This window comes from Manis pentadactyla, chromosome 5, assembly GCF_030020395.1.
Source record: "Manis pentadactyla isolate mManPen7 chromosome 5, mManPen7.hap1, whole genome shotgun sequence".
NCBI lineage: Eukaryota > Metazoa > Chordata > Mammalia > Pholidota > Manidae > Manis > Manis pentadactyla.
This window is the reverse complement of record NC_080023.1, coordinates 96,851,233-96,857,896: the sequence shown is the minus strand read 5'-3', so window position 1 is coordinate 96,857,896 and position 6,664 is coordinate 96,851,233. Positions and strand designations below refer to the sequence as shown.

The following is a 6,664-nucleotide window of genomic DNA, read 5'->3' as shown; positions in this document are numbered from 1 at the left end:
CAGGATAACCTTTCATTTCCTGGGACACTTTTCACAATATTAAGAAACAACAACCTGGCTAACTTGATTAAGACCAGAGGAAAAACAACAGTGTTTATGGAGAGCAACGGTTTACAAAGAGCACACACTGGGTTGGGGGGGGCGGGGTTAGTTAAAAAGTCTGACCTATAAGCATCGGGTCAAATAGTCAAATCTTTACCTGTGTAAATGTATCAAGAATTTACATGGAACTTTTAAGATGTGTGTTCCCCTGTGTTTAATATACTCTAATAATGATCAAGTTGGGGGAGAAATGCTCCCTCCAAGTCACATTTGGTAGGACTATTTCCACATTCAATAAAATAGTCATCCTCTTCCGTGTCTTGACTTCAGGTAACCCGCTGAATGACGAAGTGTTTTCCTCTCTCGACAGTACAGTTTCTCAGCCTCCTGTAGCTTCTTCTGCTGTTCAGAACTTTTTAACATGAATGTCAATTGTTTACTGCCAACCTTGGTGTCTGATACATTCAATATCCCGGGTTTTGCTTCAAGTTTCAAATGATCTTCAAGAGTTTTATTCATCAGCTTGTGTTTTGTGGCAGAATCTTTGAAGCTTCTGTTCTTCTGCTTTGATCTCATAAAGCAGGGGCTTGATGACGGTCCACGGTCCTCCTTGAGTCATTCTTGATACTTCACTTTTTCCTCCCTGCAAACTCTGTGTTGTTTACTGACCTTTTCAACCCTGTCTTTTTCATCATTAGAATGCTCAGAACTTTCTCCATTACTTGGTTTTCCTCTAGTTCTCCCTCCTCTGCTTTTACCTCATGTTCTTGTTGCTCTGAAAGTCTTAGTTTTTTCTTCCTTTTTTCATTAATTATTTTAACAAATGGATTTGAAAGTCTAAATTCTACTCTCTTCATCTACTTGGAAGTCAGGATTTTCAAAAAACTTTAAATTGATGGTTCATGATAATATCAAGAAATCTAATTTTTCTTCCATGTAGATTTTTACTTCTCTTCCTCTTTCACAATTAATTTAACTGCCAGCTCTTTTTTTTAAACTTTTGACAATTCCTTTAACTGGACTCTGTGCATTCATTTCTTCTTTTGTCAAATCTTACTTTTTCTATATTCTTCATAAGCAGATAGAGGTGCCATCAATTTCACCCTGTGATAGAGTCTTATATGCATCAAAAATTCACATGTATATGCCCAGTGAAAATGAGACATGTGCGCCTACATTTTCCAAGTCTTTCTGGTGACAAATTTGTAATCATTATAAACTATGTTTTTGTTGTATTCTCTTTTAATTCTCCTGTCAGGTTGTCTAAGAAGGAACACCACCTGAGAGCAGAACCCTAAACTAGACTACCAGTGTATCATAAAAAGATATAACTCAGGAATAGCCAGATGGAAGAGATGTGTAGGGCATGGTGTGATGATAGGGCTCATAGTTTCCAAAGTCTCTCCTAATGTGCCACTGCCCGAATCTCCACTTGTTTACTAACCCAGAAGCTCGAAGGATAAGGTATTTTTGTGAACCAAAACAAGAAACATAGATGTCATATATAAAAGTATATTTATGGGGACGGTGGAGCAGTGTATTTTAAATTGACATGGCCTCTGATAATCTGGTACATGTTTGGTTTAGAGACATCTTCAGAAAGTGGTGGAAAATTTGATTTTCTTATGTTCATTACCATTCCCTGGCTTTCAGAGACAATGAAAAAAACTAAGGTAAACAGTTCTTAGGAATTTGAGGACATCATGCCAAAAATGTCAACCATAAAGTGTTTTTTTTTAAAGCAAGTGTATCAACATTTTCCAAATGAAATCATAGAACTGAAAAAGGATGTAATTTTTAAAATGCATACCATATGCTAGGTATCTTCTTATATATTAGCTTCTTCTATATTAGCTTCTTCTAAGAAGCTACATATCTACTGTATAGGATATATATAGAAAATGAATTTAGTCTAGCTAGTTTAGCAGAAATATCAAATAAAATTAAATATCTCCTAGAATCCCTGGGAGAGTTGAAGAACTAGAGTTGCTTGTTGTAATTTTTGTATTAGTCATGATCAGTTTCAGATATAAATATCAATAAATTGAACATAGAATTCAGAAGTGATGATAATTAGTATGAATTAGTTTTAAAACAATGGCAAATGTCTTTAAACTAAAATTGCTGGGCATCGCAAATATAAAGCAATGTTTTTTTCCTTCTAAAATATTAACCTTTAGATAACAGATTATACTTTATATACAGTCTTATAAAGTCCACTTATTGCTGATCCTCTCTGTTTACTAAATTTTGACTGATCAAGTAGTATTTGAGGAAGAAGACACATTAGTCTGAATCACATGTATCAAACTAGTATTAAGTGATTGACTAAATTGCTGAGGAAACAAGAAAAAATTTTAATACAGATATTTTCATTAACCTCACAGGCATGACTTCACAGTGCTAGTGTTTTATTGTTCAAAAGCCTTTTAAAGCCTACTTAAAAAGCAAAGTAGAAAGTGTTTATGTTGGGGAATCATAAATGCATATACAAAGAACAATATAAAAAGCCAATGTACTACTGTTTTGTGATTCTATACTCTCAGGATAAATTTTCCAGAGAGAACTTCATATATAGATCCAGAATGTGTTATATCTCAAAAAATGTGGACCAACAAAATGATGTGCTTAGAACAAATGCCTTAGAGGAATCAACAAGGAGCTCTGATGATGATGAAACTACTTCAGAAGATGCATATGGAGAGCTTGAATAAAATATTTATATGAAATGTGAAAAGCATATTTCTGTATTAATATGCTAATCATGTAATATGTGATTTTAATTATATTTTTATGGCTTAATACATTACATATTAAAGGTTGATATTTTACAACTTTATATACATAATAAATGTTAATATGGTATAGTTAGTAATAATAAAAATCTTTTGGATCTTGTCCTTGGGAAAATCGAAGATGGTTATATATTTTGGGTTAATTCATAGAATGCATGGTATCTAACTCCATGTGAACCATTTCCATTTAATATTTAGTAACTATTATTAATTATTATCTCATCCCTTTCCCACCGAAGATGAGGCCATTCATTACGAATCAGTTAGCAAGTCTAGAAGGTAATTTACAAGAGGAAATGTCCATGTCTTCTAACTTGAGAAGGCTAGAGATTCAATTGCAAGGCAGAGGTCTTATTTAATCATTCTAACATATGTGATTATTTTTCTTCAGATTAAAGAAGAGGTGTCTAGAATTCAAGAGCCACAGGGTAGGCTGTCACCTCAGGCTTAGATCAAGCCTTTGCTAATTAGGAAATTGTTGAGCCCAATTACTAAGTAATGATGTGAGTACTGTCATTGATAACAGGAGGCAGCTAAATTAGTTTCCTGCATTCTTCATTAAAATCACAAAGGCACATTTCTTTGAATATGGAAAGAAAGAAGACTACATAATCCCCTTTTGGAATCTTTTTCTCCTAGTCCTAAAGTTCCAAAATTATAGGTTGATTTTTACTAATAAGTGAGGATACACAAGTAGAATATACTCCTCTGCTTACTTGTGAGTGGATTAATATGAGCCCAAGTGGCTTATTCCTTCCAGAATAATAATGACAGTTAAAAGGACTGTCAAGATTATATCACGAACTTAGACCCATGTCTTCTCTAGCAAAACATGGCAGAAATAAGCAATCCAATGATTCTCTTTAAGCTTACCTACAAAAATTGAACTTTGACCTCTTTAGGATAGCTCAGTTCAGTATTTTGATTTAAAGAATTAGTCTTTCAGGCTATATTCCCTATGCTATACTTCCATTCCTTTGACTAATTGGCAATTGAAGTCTGTACCTCTTTATCCCCTTCACCTGTCTCCCCTTTCCCTTCTCCTATGGCAAAATATTGTAATATCTTTGTATGGTAACTGTGCTTATCATTGTGTGCATTTAGTAATGTATATAATTGTCCAATCTCAATGTTGTACATTTGAAACCAAAACAATATGTTACATAAACTATATTTCAATTAAAAATTTAGTCTTTTTCAAAAGCACTTGTATTTTTGGAGAATTTTATCTAAAAATATTCTAAAGATTGAATATGTTTGTAAATTTGATTGGCTTCTGCTCCTACTTCTGATCTGTTTTCCTGAGCAGCCAATTCCCATGCTGTGCAAGTCATCCCCAGAGAATCCTTGTTTATTCATGTCTGACAAATCATTCCAGAGCTTTGTTCTTTGAAGTGTGGTCTGTGGTGAAAATCACAGAAAAGCTGCCTAGAAACAGACTCTCAGGCTGCATACCAGACCTACTGTATCAGAATTTGTAATTTTAAAATAATTGGTTTGCACTTTAAAGTTTGAGGAACACTGCCCTTGGGGTTTCTTTGTTGTCAATCTTTAGAGCAGTAGTTCTCAGTGTTAGCTGCATTAGAGTCACCTGGGGAACTTAAACAATTCCAGTCCTGATGGCCAGGCCACACGCCTGATACATCAGAATCACTGGAGGTGGTCCGGGCATCAGTAGACATTAAAGTCCCCAGATGATTACAATGTACAATCAAGGCTGAAACTCTTTAGTGTGAATCAAAACCACCCCTTACAATAGATTTTGGCCCTGTAATGCCCAGAATTTCTGTTTAGTGAGTAGTGGATGGGATCTAATGAGTAATGGATGGGGTCTAAAATGTTGCATTTTGAACAAGTTCCAAACTGCTTCTGATGGCCAGGCTGTGAGAAATATAAGATGAGAGGATATGACTCAACAGTGGAAATTTCAAAAATCATTACCAAGGAAAAAGTGTTACTCCATTTCCAGTCTATCTCCTGCTATTACCTTATAAATAAATTGATGAATTCAATATTCGTGACCCATTTGACACCCAGAACTTCTGTACCTTGAAACCTGTATCTCTACTATTCTTCAGAAACCCAATCACAGAGCCACAGCATGGATTTTTTTCAGCACCCAGGACAGTTTCACTTCTAAAAAGTTAAAGTTCATACTAGATAGATACACTGAGCGCAGCTCAACGGCCCTTACCAATGTGCTCCTCTTTCCGGATTTTTCATCCCACTAAGTGACATCACCATTTACTTCAGCTTTCTAATCACTATGTTCCAGAGTCATCTTTGATTTTTTTTCTTTTTTACCTTATGTCCAATATGCAAACAAGTTCTACTGATCATTTCCCAGGAGCACCCTTGATCATATCTCCTCTCCCTATTAACAAGAGCACTCATCTTAGTCTCTCTCCTCACGGGTGTTTGCACCTCTCCCTACCCTCGTCCACCCAGGCATTGACTGCACTGCTAAAAGACAACCAGCTTGTTTTGCTCCTCTAATTACAAAACACCAATAATTTTCCATTAACCTCCCTTCAAAAAAAGTCCAAAATGGCTACGGCAGTCAGAACACTTCTACCACCTTATCTTCTGCCTCAGACCACATTTCCTGTGTCCCACAACTTTTCTTCATAAGCCTGCTTAGTTTCCGGACCCACTAAATATCTCATGATTCCACAAATATGCTATTTATTTCTATTCTTAAGCATATATATGTGTATATATATGCAACTAGAATATAAAACATATTTTATGTAGTTTTATATAATTCCATATGTATAGAAATGTATATATAATATATACCTTCTCTTCACTTTTCTCTTTTTTAAAATCTAAATCAGCCTTCAAGTTTCAGCTCTCATATTCCCTCAAATACAGTTTTTCTTAATGCCCTCAAGTAGAATTAATAACTCATTCCATTTTTGCCATTTAACATTTTCCTGTTGTTAGTTTACATCAATACGTATTTCTTTACTAATAATAGTATTTTTCACAGTATCTGGCTGTCAATGAAAATTGTTGAATTTGTTATTCTATAATTGGTAGAATTACCATGAAACAGTAATTCTATGCCCTTTGAGGATTGTTACTATGCCCCATTTCAAACATATACAAAAAAGGCAGGATCGGAGAAAATTCTCTCTCCAGTGTAGATGGGAAGTTCTTCGTTCCCATTTAGAATTCATGCAGATAGACAACCCTGATAATAAATTGCCATTAGTGGTTACTGTGATATTTCTATAAAAGCATAAGTTCCAAGTCATCAAGATTCTGAAGCCCTATTTTGCCCATTTATATTATGAGAAATGAGTTGAGGTAGGAAAATGATAGAAAAAAACTTATTTTCTTGTTAAGTATCCAGTTACATTTCTGTGACTATGAAAAATATTATAAAATGATCATCTGTTTTTGTCAATTCAAATGCAACTCTTCCACATACATTTTTACATCAACATTGAAATTAAGGGAGTAAATTTTCCTCTTTTTCTAATTGAACAGGGAAAATAAATAATTTTAATGCCACATGATTAATGACAGGATTAAGATACAGCTAGTACCTTTGCTTATTAACATAAGACTAAGACTATAGCCAATAGATACTTTCCACTTCAATGTCAGTTATGTATCTGTCGAGAGCATGCTGGAAGAATGAGAGGTGATATGTTAGGTTTTTGTTCTATTGAAGTCCATAACTGGCACTCAACTACAGAATTAAACCAACTTAATATAAATATATTAAATTAGAAAAAATTTACAAATTACTAATTACCATAGCAATTTAGTGATGTAACAATTTAAGGAAGTGTTCAGTAATTACTAAATCCATGTTG

At 34.2% G+C, this 6,664-nt stretch overlaps 1 pseudogene; it reads right to left on the bottom strand.

Annotated features, from left to right (window-relative positions):
- Positions 1–208: 208 nt before the first annotated feature.
- Positions 209–5,060, bottom strand: LOC118930094 (nucleolar protein 10-like; annotated as a pseudogene).
- Positions 5,061–6,664: the final 1,604 nt, after the last annotated feature.